A 14,006-nucleotide genomic window follows, 5' to 3' on the forward strand; every position below is an offset into this window, starting at 1 on the left:
CTAAGTGTCTGTGATTTATTCTAGCCTAAGTGTTTTGCCAGGAAGTTTTGTTTCATAGCTCCCTGATAAACGTGCATGGGGAAGACATTTTTATTTCAGCAGGCATTCTGATTTAATGATTAATTTTAACAGATATTATAGCTTGTGTATCTTTTTTATATAACCTTATATTACTGCACTATTAACCCTCACTTGATTGAAACGTAATGAAGGAGAAGGAATAGCATTGCAGAACCTCAGCTGGCATTAGTTAGTTTCTCTGCAATATGAGTGAGCGAATGGTGTCAATTTGAGGGAAATCGCCTCAGTAACAGGCAAGGCTCAAACTGACTTCATGTGAATGACTCACCTCTCGTTTGTTAGGCAAGAGCAACTACATTTCTGCACCTCCTGATAATCATGTGACTTGTGGCCTAAAAGTGTCAGGGTGGCAGACTTCTTACATCAGATAGCTTCTTGCATTGTAGATCTTGAGAAATGGAAATGTTATGACGCAGCTCAATAAGAAGCCAGGAATAGAAAGTTGTTTTGGATCTTCTCCTTCACAGCGGGCAGACAAGATTCCGTTCATCTGGAATTCTGTGCTAAAATCTAAATTTACAGTAAGGTAAAGGTAAAGGGACCCCTGACCCTCAGGTCCATTCGTGACCGACTCTGGGGTTGCAGCGCACATCTTGCTTTATTGGCCGAGGGAGCTGGCGTACAGCTTACGGGTCATGTGGCCAGCATGACTAAGCCGCTTCTGGCGAACCAGAGCAGCGCACAGAAACGCTGTTTACCTTCCCACCGGAGTGGTACCTATTTATCTACTTGCACTTTGACATGCTTTCGAACTTGAATTCCCCCCCACAAAATACTGAGAGTCACGGCAATTTTTAGCAGCATTTGCATTCTCTTTCTCCTGCTTTCAAGGCAGGAGCTTATAGATGCCATATAAATCTAATAAATAATAATAAATCTTCAGGGATGCTGTAGTTTCTGATGTGAACCTAGCAGAACCTCAGAACCAGCCAGATGCACTTAGAAGGTCTGCAAAATCTATTGCTGGTCCTCCAATGTCAGGAAGTCAGTCCATGTTTCTTCATTGCCTTGATGACAAAGACAATGAGTAATAATATGACCACACATCTAAATCTCAAGCCAGCTGTAGGTTTCCTTGGGTTTTGCGTTCGTGTCAGCTGTTTTGCAGAATACATTTCTGAGTAACTACAAATGGGAGTTTTCAGAAAGGAAGTTGTGGTTTCTGTCAACCCCTGGCTCTTTGCTCTCCATCTGATGCTCTTTTCTTGTCAGCACAGAATCAAATGTGGAAATGAAGGAGAACTATATGAAAACGATGTACAGGTGGTGTTTGACTTCTAGTAAATTGGCTAAGACGTATAAAGCTGAATCAGATATGTGCTGGAAATGTAAGGGAAAATGGGAGGTACCTTTAACATACAGTGGTACCTCGGGTTACAGACGCTTCAGGTTACAGACTCCACTAACCCAGAAATAGTACCTCAGGTTAAGAACTTTGCTTCAGGATGAGAACAGAAATCGTGCTCCGGTGGCGTGGCGGCAGTGAGAGGCCCCATTAGCTAAAGTGGTGCTTCAGGTTAAGAACAGTTTCATGTTAAGAACAGACCTCCAGAATGAATTAAGTTCTTAACCCGAGTTACCGATTTATAATGAGCTGAAAAATGTTGTAGGTATCTTTTACAAGAAGACCAGAATCCTTTTTCCTAGGAATAAAGGTAAAAGGTAAAAAAAAGGCAAAGGACCCAAGGAAGCCGTCGTTTGACCACAGACAGCTTTCCAGGTCATGTGGCCAGCATGACTAAACTGCTTCTGGCGCAACAGAACGCCATGACAGAAGCCAGAGTGCACGGAAATGCCATTTACCTTCCCACCACAGCAGTACCTATTTATCTAGTTTCACTGGTGTGCTTTTGAACTTCTAGGTTGGCAGGAGCTGGGACAGAGCAATGGGAGCTCACTCCATTGCGGGGATTCGAACCGCCGACCTTCTGATTGGCAAACCCAAGGTGCTCAGTGGTTTAGACCACAGCGCCACTTGCGTTCTTAGGAATAATAGGTCAAGAGGTACCCAAGGATCAGAAAAAACTGTATGCAGTGACAGCTGCCAGGATTATTTATGGGCAGAAGAAACAGTTCCAACCAAGAAGGTCAGGCAGATAAAGCTGGTGGAGTATGCGGAGATAACCAAACTTGCAGGAAGAATAAGAAATCAGGAAGAGGATTTTTTTAATAAACACTGGGGGAACTTTATTGAATATTTAAAAAGTTCTTGTAAACAGCTTAAAACTTTAGCAGAGCTAATGTAAAACGAGCAGTAAAGAATACTTAAATAAATTTTAGAAGAAATAAACAAGGAATTTTTGTAGATATGCAGAAGTACAGAACCACAGATTGCGGGGAGGGGGGGAGTCAATTCGATGTTATTTACAGTTTTGTTAATTGGTATGTATTGTTGTAAAATGAAAAATGATAAGTAAATAGGAAATAAGTGTAATAAATACAAAAATACCATTTACCATTTCAACTAGTTTGCTTATTTAATAAAGCTGAACATTCATGACTAATTCAAGCTCATTTAAAAGTGTGTGTGTGTGGTTTTTTTATTACTGATTTGTTTCAGACTAAATAAACATTGCATTTGATTAAGAATGAAAGTAAACACTGTGGTTAGTAATTGCAAGGTTGCCTCTTGTTTCATCTGCGGAAAGGGGAAGCTAAGAAAGATGAGTCCGTCTCCTTTTCCATTAAATCGGGGGCGCAGAAACTATGAGTAACTGTGTAATTCAGCTGCTGCAAAGGGTGATTTCATGAGGAGGTCCTTCTTTCCACTATTGCGGGCGTGGGAATCTCCCTTAGCCCAAGGGCCACATTCCCTTCTTGACGAGCTTTCAGGGGCCACATGCCAATAGTAGGCAACAGATGTGACTCTTACCTTTGTACAATGATAGATAGATAGATAGATAGATAGATAGATAGATAGATAGACAGACAGACAGATAGATGATAGATAGATAGATAGATAGATAGATAGATAGATAGATAGATATAGATAGATATAGATAGATAGATATAGATAGATGATAGATAGATGATAGATAGATAGATAGATAGATAGATATAGATATAGATTGATAGATGATAGATAGATAGATAGATAGATAGATAGATAGATAGATAGATAGACAGATAGATGATAGATAGATAGAGATAGATAGATAGATAGATAGATAGATAGATAGATAGATAGATAGATAGAGAGAGATAGATAGATAGATAGATAGATAGATAGAGATAGATAGATGATTGATAGATAGATAGATATAGATTTTGTTCAGTCATTTAGTCGTGTCCACCTCTTCATGACCCCATGGACCAGAGCATGCCAGGCACTCCTGTCTTCCACTGCCTCCCACAGTTTGGTCAGACTCATGTTTGTAGCTTCGAGAACACTGTCCAACCATCTCCTCCTCTGTCGTCCCCTTCTCCTTGTGCCCTCCATCTTTCCCAACATCAGGGTCTTTCCCAGGGAGTCTTCTCTTCTCATGAGGTGGCCAAAGTATTGGAGCCTCAGCTCAATGATCTGTACTTCCAGTGAGCACTCAGGGCTGATTTCCTTCAGAATGGAGAGGTCTGATCTTCTTGCAGTCCATGGGACTTTCAAGAGTCTCCTCCAGCACCAGAATTCAAAAGCATCAATTCTTCGGCGATCAGCCTTCTTTATGGTCCAGCTCTCGCTTCCAGACATCACTACTGGGAAATAGATAGATAAATAATACCTCACCCATCTGGCTGGGTGTCCCTAGCCACTCTGTGTGGCTCCCAACAGAATATTAAAAACACGATAAAACATCAAACATTAAAAACGTCCCTAAATAGATGTCTTCGAAAAGTCAGATAGTTGTTTTCCTTGACATCTGATGGGAGGGCGTTCTACAGGGCAGGCGCCACTACCAAGAAGGCCCTCTGCCTGCTTCCATGTAACCTCACTTCTTGCAGGGAGGGAACCACCAGAAGGCCCTCAAAGCTGGTTGATAGGGATAGAGATTCCCCTTCAGGTATACTGGGCCGAGGCTATTTAGGGCTTTTAAGGTCAGCAGCAACACTTTGAATTGTGCTTGGAAACCTACTGGGAGCCAATGTAGGTCTTTCAGGACCGGTGTTATGTGGTCTCGGCGGCCATTCCCAGTCACCAGTCTAGCTGCCGCATTCTGGATTAGTTGTAGTTTCTGAGTCACCTTCAAAGGTAGCTTATTGATGGTCAGAGCTGGAGGCCATGATGGAGGCCAATGAACATGTCCAAGGCCATAGACTAGTTTTTACCAACTCTCATTCACCCCTCTTGTGTTCTTCATCCAGGCAAGGAAGGGTTCCAGCCATGCAAATCCACTCTAGGAGGTTGAGAGGGAGCCCTTTGACAAGGAGCCAGCCCATTATCATAGACTCATAGACTTGTAGGGATCATGAGGGTCATCTAGCCCAACCCCTGCACTGCAGGACTCTCAGCTAAAGCATCAATGGCAGGTGGCCATTGATTTCGTCCCATTGGGGAAGAAATTACCAAATTGAAAAATCAAGGTGAGATAGCAATCAATACGCTGGCAGGAAGACATGTCTTCACGTGCTTTAGAAGAATCCTGTAGTGGTGATAGCAAGTGGCCTGGGAGATTGGGTTTTTCAATGATGCTTGCTTTCTTGTGGTGTGTGACTTTTGTGGTTTCCTGTGTCTGTGATAGCGCAAATTGCTGAAGTGGTGGTTTTCAGTAGCAGGGATGCTGTGTCACGCAAGCCTTGCTGCGCCATCTTAGAGATTTGCAGGCGACAGCTCTTGAATGTTTTCATCTGTTGAGCAATGTAGTTGGTTTTCCTGTGGGCTATTTTTGTGCACGAATAAAACGCAGCGCTGGCCCTCTGAGTCTACAGTTTGAGAGCTGGTTCTTTTCTCGCAGGATCTCAGAGAAGTGGGAAGGTTTTGTCGGAGAGTCTCAGAAGTTTCGTGTGTGCCTATATTTCAGAAGGCAGGTGAGGAGATAACTGGCGGGAGGGAAAGGATTTGTAGATCTTTTGCTTTGCTGATTCAAATTATAATGGGAAATGGAATTATTCAGTAAGCATATGTTACTAAAAATGTCCTGGGCAGAGCTTAGAATCAAGTCATATTCTGCCAAATTTCTTGACAAGGTGCGGGGAGCGAAAACGGGTTGGTGGTGGTACCTTTATTTTGCTGGGTTTCCAGTTTCCATCTATGTTACTTCTCCATGTACTGGAGAAGATTTTGAGCATCACCCAGGAAGAATGGCAGATGAAGTTGATGGACTATATGGAACTGGCGGAAATGACTGGCAGAATCCGAGACCAGGGAGAAGAGTCGGTGGAAGAAGACTGTGAAAAAGTTTAAAGATTATTTACGGAAATATTGTAAAATTAATGAATGTTAGAAAAAAGGTGGAATGAAGCTATATGGCTTTGGCAGAAATGTTAGAAGGAACTAGGTACAGATAGATTGTTAATGCATTAAAAGGGGAAAAGCTAGGTTACAATATGTTAAAATTAACTATAAGATAGAAAATAGATGAAGATGGAAAGGACTTGCTGAAATAGTTAATTGAAGTGGAATACAAAAAGGGAGGCATTGAGGAAGTCAATGAAACAAGTGTATGAAAGTTAAGATCGAAAATATTGGAAGTGTTTTTAATTGTTTTTGTTTTGTTTTGTTAATTTAATGTTTTGTGTAGTGTTTTTGTTTTTGTTTCTGTCTTTGTATGTTTAACTTTTCTTTTTTCTTTTTGTAATTTCCAAATCTTACTAAATATTATTTTTTTAAAAAAAGAGAGAAGATTTTGAGCATCTTGCTGGATCGCCCTAAGCGAGACTGAAGCTTCTGTACTTGCTAGGAAAGAAATGAAAGATAACTGGTTCTCAATTCTATTTTGGCAGTAAAAAACAAAACAGAACATTTTCTTTCAATTATTAACAGCTATGCCTTTTTTAAAAAAAGCAATTTCCCAGAAAGCGAGTATTATGGGGGTGCTTCTTAAAAGATATCTTTGTAATACACCAATTTTGCTGGCATTAATACATTCCAAACCACTGGCAATTCTCTGTCATCTATTTAAGTACTACCCAGATCTAGCCAGGATGGAAGTATAGAGACACGCTCTCTCTCTCTCTCTCTCTCTCTCTCTCTCTCTCTCACACACACACACACACACACACACACACCCCACAAGCCGCTCTTGGTTCTCAATGTGTATTACAATAATCTTATTTATGGTCTGAATTGTTCCAGATATTCTGATGGCTCCTGCATCACTGAAAAATCATGCCATGCTGCTCAGCGGGAGATATTCCTGTGGCTTTTCACTCACCTTGCTTGCTGCCCATTTCCTCTTCTCAAATGCCTGTGGATATGAGCCAATGAGTGAGTATGAATATGAAATTAGAGTTTCAGAAACCAACAACAAAAGTCCTTTCCTAAAAACATAAGGTAAAGGTACCCCTGCCCATACGGGCCAGTCGTGTCCGACTCTAGGGTTGTGCGCCCATCTCACTTAAGAGGCCGGGGGCCAGCGCTGTCCGGAGACACTTCTGGGTCACGTGGCCAGCGTGAAGAAGCTGCTCTGGCGAGCCAGTACCAGCACAGCACACGGAAATGCCGTTTTACCTTCCCGCTACAAAGCAGTACCTATTTATCTACTTTTTTGAACTGCTAGGTGGGCAGGAGCTGGGACCGAAAGATGGGAGCTCACCCCGCCGCGGGGATTCAAACCACTGACCATATGATCGGCAAGTCCTAGGAGCTGAGGTTTTACCCACAGCGCCACCCACGTCCCTTCCTAAAAACATAGGGAGCTGCTTTTTACAAAGTCAGACTAGCGTTTTCTCAGGTTCTCTTGCAACAGAAATCAACCCCAAAGAAGCTGGTTGTTTCACTCTCCCTTTGCATGTGGGTTTTTGCAAATTGCCCTATGATCCTTGGATGAAGGGCGGTATAGAAATTTAAATAATAATAATAATAATTGCCTTCGGTCTTGCAACAGAGATGGACAAATCTGTCATTTTTGGTTTCTCGGTTTCTCATTATTCCAATCTTCAGTTCTCTCGTTCCAGACCAGTGTGCAATTTTGTTAAGTCCTCATGAAAATTCATCAGGTTTTGTGCTTGTATGCAAATATACACATTTTCCCCGATATACAGATTTTTGCAAGACCATTTAGCCAAAGGTAGTGCATTTTTGTACACTATATTGGGGAATACGTGCAGCTTTACTCCAGCTATACTCTTTTGTACACATTGCTTAGCTAGAGAGCTGCCTTGCAAATTTTAGAGAAGTGAGGTTTTTGAAGGAAGGCTGTGTTTCAATTCTCATATCGTTTTGGGAAATGTGAATGAGGTTGATTCGCCTTTCAGTGTCAACTGAGTCAAATTTATTCTCCATCTCTGTCTAGCAATACTCTGAATTCTAACTGAAAGTGGTTCTCCAGGTTCTTAGGTGGCAGTAGAACAGAGAGTCTCTCCCATCTCTTGCTACCTGTTTCTTTTGAGATCTCAGAGATGGAACCTGGGTGTCTTCTGCATTTAACACAGATGATCTACAACTAAGCTTCTTGAGAATTCTAGAAATAAGCATGACAACCCTTGGTGCAATCATGTCCCAGGGACAGCTGTGTTGCCACATCTAGGCTTTGGAGCACCACACACACAACAAGGAGATTTATTTGGCTACCCTCTAAGGCTGTGCTGAATTTTTCTCCCACTTTGTGTACTCTGGAGTCTTCCTTCGGCACTCATACTTGTCCTGTCAATGGGCTTGCGTTTTTGAGGAAGTATAGAGCAGAAAGGCGGAAGGCCACAAAGAGATGCTTGTACAGTCACACAAGCATAACCTGCAGCCACCTTATAAGGAAAGCAGTGTAGCACCCTGCTTGTGGTTAACGCTTAGCTGGAATGAAATATTCAACGCAGCAATAGAGAAATTAAAATAGTAATTTATTTGTCAGACAAATAAATATGAGGCACAGTGGTATATGGTTACCAAGCTCTGGCCTGGCCTCCTGCCATTCTGGCCAGCACTTATATTTCCTTAATCCAGCCCCCTTGCTCCTCCTGTGGCTGCCTCTGTCCAATCAGCCTGGTTGAAATTCCTATTGGCTGTTTGCTAGAACCAATCACAAAAGATACACCCATTTCCTTCTGTCCTTTTATGGGAATCAAAAAGCTATATATTCTTCTATCTATAAATGACAAATAAGTAGTAATATATCTTACATGTGTCTCAACAAGGAATCTTAATTACCAGCTCACCTCTTGCCCTCCTTGCCCTATTGCCTTCCAAAACAGATGGTTAATCTTGAATTTTTATCTTAAACATATGTCAAGGATTTTGAGTTCACATCAACATTGAGAGATCTCCTTCATTTGAAGGTTTCTAAACAAAAGGCCTGACAACCATATATCAGGAGTGCTCGGCTGGGCTGGTGGCTGACTTAATTTCAGGATGGTTACAACTCTTACAACTATATGAAATAAGAATCTAGCATTTCTTAAATCCTTTGCATAATTATATTTAAACTAATATATTTAATACATAAATAACCTTTTAAAAGGAAAAGAAATCTTAAAAGGATCTTAGTTTAAGAAAGAAACAGCTTTAGAAAAGACTTCCCAAAAATGCTCTCTTTCTGCCAGCCAGACCAGTTGCTTTTCAATTTGCTCTTGGCCTTTTTAACCTTAGGAAGAAGATATGGCTCATTTTACTATTTATCAACCCTTAATTTGTAGGGTCAGTGTAACCTTGGCTCTCAGCCTGTAATTCCCTTTTTACGACTTTGAGAATTGTTTTCTGCTATAAATCAGGGGGCCCCCTTGTCTAGGAGAAAAAACATCTTGCCAAGGTTTTTCTAGGCAGCTGGTCTTCTGCCTGGCATAAAACATTTGAAAATCTTTAAGCTCGTTTTAAAATACAAGCCCTGATTAAACATATAAGCTTTAATAAAAATGCAGGCTTATGATTAGATGCCTCAGCAGCTCTGCTAAAATGGAAGTATACAATAGTACCTCATGTTACAGACGCTTCAGGTTACAGACTCTGCTAACCCAAAAATAGTACCTCAGGTTAAGAACTTTGCTTCAGGATGAGAACAGAAATTGTGTGGCGGCGGCAGTGGGAGGCCCCATTAGCTAAAGTGGTATCTCAGGTTAAGAACAGTTTCCGGTTAACAACGGACCTCCAGAACGAACTAACCAGAGGTACCACTGTAAAAGGATTTTTTGAAATAGGAAAAGCCTTCTAAATCAGGCCCAGGGGCCATCTTGTTCTGTTAGTGGGAAACCAGTTGCCTCGCAGAATGTGAGTGCAATAGCATTCTGCTCACTTGCAGTTACCAAAATCTGAATTGTAATACTGTTCCCAGGATTTGGGGCAGGGCAGGACTGGGGGGAGACAGTGCTTGTTAGCACATTTCAAAGTGTTGGCGCTGACCGTTAAAGCCCTAAATAGCCTCGGCTCAGTATACCTGAAGGAGTATCTCCACCCCCATCGTTCAGCCCAGACACTGAGGTCCAGCTCCGAGGGCCTTCTAGCGGTTCCCTCACTGTGAGAAGCAAAGTTACAGGGAACCAGGCAGAGGGAAAATACCTGGGTACACTAGCTCAAACTGGAAGGAATTTATGATACTGCTGGAGATAATATTTGAAACTAAACTTCTTTCTGGTTCCATCCCTGACAGGTGGTGAGAATTGCCTTAATCGTACTTCAAAATCTGTGCAAAAAGGGGAGACAATAACAGTGAAATTTGCTAATGATTCAGTACCTCCAGAACCTTATTTCGACACCTGCATTTGGAACAACACAGCTTCCAAGTGGGACATTCTGTGCCAGTTTAGTGACGGAGTCTGCAAGCCATACCATACTTACTTCAAAGAGAATGTTTCCGTGACAACGGGAACTTTTCATATATACAATGTAAGCAAAGATGCTGGCAGGATCTATAAGCTTCTCACCATTTCTGGAAAATGTGTGGCCTGGATCAATGTCACCGTGTCAGGTAAGTTTTTACGTGCCGCACCTCTGCTATAAGAGGATGTGGAGTCTGTGTAGACTCTGCGGTGCTATAATTGTTTAAAAACAGTTGGAAGTCAAAAGCACTTGCCCATTTGTTGTAGATCCACAATCGTTATATGGGGCAGGTGGGGCTGGATTAACCATTAAGCAAAATAAGCAACGCTAAGGGGGGGAAAGGGAAGGGGACACCACATAAATTTTCCATTGCCGGATTTACCATGGACCATATGGTACAGCTGAACCAGGTTTGACCAAAAAAAGTCTCCCACAATAAATGAAAAAGGAGACGAAGACGAAGAAGAAGAAATACTAGAGATTAATGTTTTACATTTTTACGGTTTTTTGTTATTTACGTATATTTTGAATTAGATATCTACTATAGGGGCACCAAAAACTTTTAAGTACAGTGGTACCTCGGGTTACATACACTTCAGGTTACAGGCGCTTCAGGTTACAGACTCCGCTAACCCAGAAATAGTACCTCGGGTTAAGAACTTTGCTTCAGGGTGAGAACAGAAATCATGCAGCGGCAGCAGGAGGCCCCATTAGCTAAAGTGGTGCTTCAGGTTAAGAACAGTTTCAGGTTAAGAACAGACCTCCGGAATGAATTAAGTTCTTAACCCGAGGTACCACTGTACAGCTGAACCAGGTTTAACAAAAAAAAAGGCTCCCACAATAAATGAAAAAGAAGACGAAGAATGTTAATGTTTTACATTTTTACAGTTTATTGTCATTTATATTTTGAATTAGATAACTATAGAGCACCAAAAACATTTTAAGTAGTCTTAATTCGGCCCTTGTCAACCTAGGAAAAGAGCTCATCTAGGAGAAGGAAAGTTCTGACCCTAAACCTCCACTGCCTTGTGGGATATCTTTGTGAGAAGGCAAGGCAAAGAACTAAACCCTTCACAAATCCAGAGTGGAGTCCTTAAGATGATTGGATGGCTCCTTGTATGCCTCCTTCCGGCACCTCCTGCAGCCAAGCAGGTGCTCTGCTTTCCTTTGGGTCACATCAGGGATGTTGAGAGGGGAGTCTTGTCGTCTGAGCAGTTCAGGACCTCCATACACGCTGCCCAGGCTTGCATCCTGGGGAGGTCACTTTGGAGCTGCAAATGCAGCAGTTTGACTTCACCCTCAGAGGCGCACTCCATTGTCTATTGAGTCAGACAGAGGCCAACAATACAAGCACATCTCTAGCCGAAAGAGGGCACTGATCCATGGCCCTTAGCTAGGGCTCTGTGTCTTACGTTCTTCTTATACGGTGGTACCTCGGGTTAAGTACTTAATTCGTTCCGGAGGTCTCTTCTTAACCTGAAACTATTCTTAACCTAAAGCACCACTTTAGCTAATGGGGCCTCCTGCTGCCGCTGCGCGATTTCTGTTCCCATCCTGAAGCAAAGTTCTTAAGCCGAGGTAATATTTCTGGGTTAGCGGAGTCTGTAACCTGAAGCATATGTAACCTGAAGCATATGTAACCCGAGGTACCACTGTACTGCCTTTGGTGAAAAGTGCAACTCTGTAATGCTAAAGTAGCTTACAAGTCGTTAAGAAAATTTGTTTCTCTAAGCAAATACAGTGGTACCTCGGGTTACAAACACCTCAGGTTACAAACACTTCGGGTTACAGACTCCGCTAACCCGGAAGTAGTACCTCAGGTTAAGAACTTTACCTCAGGATGAGAACAGAAATTGTGTGGCGGCAGCGGGAGGCCCCATTAGCTAAAGTGGTACCTCAGGTTAAGAACTGTTTCAGGTTAAGAACGGACCTCTGGAATGAATTAAGTTCGCAACCAGAGGTACCACTGTATTACAAATCAACCAGAGATCTTGCCTTTCGCTAGACAGGCCTAAGGAAGACTGGAGGGGGAAATGGCTCCATCTGGCCAATGGTGGTTTTTATACGATGCTAAAAAGCACATTGAATGTGGTTACGTTTCCAGGGTGTATGTTGCTACAGGGGAGAAGAGGGACGAAAGTCCCACTGTGCAGAAGTAAGTCCTTGGGCTGATGCAACAACTGGCTGAGGGCTACAGTGGATGCAAGCCTAAAGCTCTAAATCAGGGGTTGTGAATGTGGCAGCCGCTCTGATGTTGTTGGACTTCAGCTCCCATCATTCCTGACCACTGACCATGATGTCTGATGGGAGCTGGAGTCTGACAACGTCTTGAGGGCACCGTGCCGACTACAATGGGCGTAGCCAAGGGGGGCAGGGGGGCAGCTGCCCCCCTAGATCAAGTAAAACAATAGAAATACTTAACTGACCAATCACGTCGGTTCTGCCCTGCTCCCCCTAACCAAGACCTGCCTGCTCTAACAAAAATCCTGGCTATAGCTATGCTGCCTACCCCTGGTCTAAGGCATGCCCCAAACAGCCCATTGTTTCTAAGATGGAGCTCTAAACCTGGATGTTTGCACAATGTTTGTTTTGAACTTTCCAGCATTGCGACTGTTTGGACAAAGACACTCGGTGTTTAATTTCAGTACTTCCTCTGAAGTTCTAGAGAGAAAGGGCAAGGGCTGTGGTCAGCTGGCTCTGCTTTTACGCACAAAAGAGGGAATTTGGGGCACAGAAATGTAAAAAAAGGAAACAAAAGCTGCCTAGAAGTGAGGTGGAAAGGAGAAATATGCCAGTGAAATATTGTGGATTTCATGCTCTTTATTCAGCTCATAGTGGTGAGGAGGAATGAAAGTCCCCCCAAAGTATCTGCTATATATACATTATTTACACAATGGGCTGCACGTGATTGGCTAATTCCGGGATTCTCCTGTAGGCCAATCAGGTTGTGGATTCACTTCCACCTGGAGCTGGATTGGGTGGTTCCTGTGGACCAATCATACTGCTGCATTGTTCTAGGACCAATCAGACTGCTGCATTCTGAATCCTATTGTTCTAGGACCAATCAGACTGCTGCATTTGGATCCTATTCAACTCAGTACATAACAGCTAGGGAAAGCAAAAGCGAAGGGGAAACACATAGGCAAACCTTGGTGCTTCTCCAGCCTCCTGATAAAAACCTCCTTATGTATGGATGCTGCTTTTGGTTAATATGGAGCCACACCCGGATAATGAGTTCACTATTAATATATGTAGGAGAAATAACCTACTGAACCCCACTTTTCTTTTTCTTTCCCTGCAGGTGGTGTGTCCTGGATGTACTCCCACATTGTAATTACAGTGTTAGCAGTCTTATTATTATTATTATTTTAAATGTTGTTGAATTTTTCTCGTCTTATCTTACTTTATAATAAAATTGCAAAATGTCAACACTCTGTTTTCATTGGGGACTTTTCGTAGATATATATAGATAGATAAATATAGATATAGATATAGATATAGATATAGATTTTGCAATGCCAGACATCATCATCATCATCACTTATTATTTCTACCCCGCCCATCTGGCTGGGTTTCCCCAGCCACTCTGGGAGGCTTCCTACCGAATATTAAAAATGTGATAAAAAATCAAACATTAGAAACTTTCCTAAACAGGACTGCCTTCAGGTGTCTTCTAAAAGTCAGGTAGTTGTTTATTTCCTTGACATCTGATGGGAGGGCGTTCCACAGAGCGGGTGCCACTACCAAGAAGGCCCTCTGCCTGGTTGATTACTCTGTCGATTTAGAGTAGCTTGTGCTAGTGCACATTTGGAAAAAAGGTTTTGTGAAAACTGAAAAGCCATCATGAGATGCAGAGCTCAAAGCTATGTGAGCATCTTGCTCCATTGGAAGCAACACTGCCACCGGCTGCTCCTGTGTTAGGAATTTTGGGTTGCCTATGAATGCATAAGAATATGGCTCTTTCCTTCAATGGTAGGTTTCCTTAGACATTTTCAACCTAACATACACAGTAACCACAGAAATGCATGCAGTTGAGAAAAGAAGATCTTGTGGCCAACAAGGCATCAAAATTGAAGAAGTTGGAGTGTAT

The 14,006-nt window shown here is 42.4% G+C and overlaps 1 long non-coding RNA gene across 1 annotated transcript; it reads left to right on the forward strand.

Moving 5' to 3' along the window:
• Positions 1-4,906: 4,906 nt before the first annotated feature.
• On the forward strand, positions 4,907-13,345 carry LOC307209158. The gene is made up of 4 exons (XR_013835358.1): positions 4,907-5,040; positions 6,308-6,439; positions 9,747-10,064; positions 13,218-13,345. It is a non-coding gene; the product is annotated as an uncharacterized lncRNA (long non-coding RNA).
• Positions 13,346-14,006: the final 661 nt, after the last annotated feature.

This window comes from Podarcis cretensis (genome assembly GCF_951804945.1).
Source record: "Podarcis cretensis genome assembly, chromosome: 2".
NCBI classification, from domain to species: domain Eukaryota; kingdom Metazoa; phylum Chordata; class Lepidosauria; order Squamata; family Lacertidae; genus Podarcis; species Podarcis cretensis.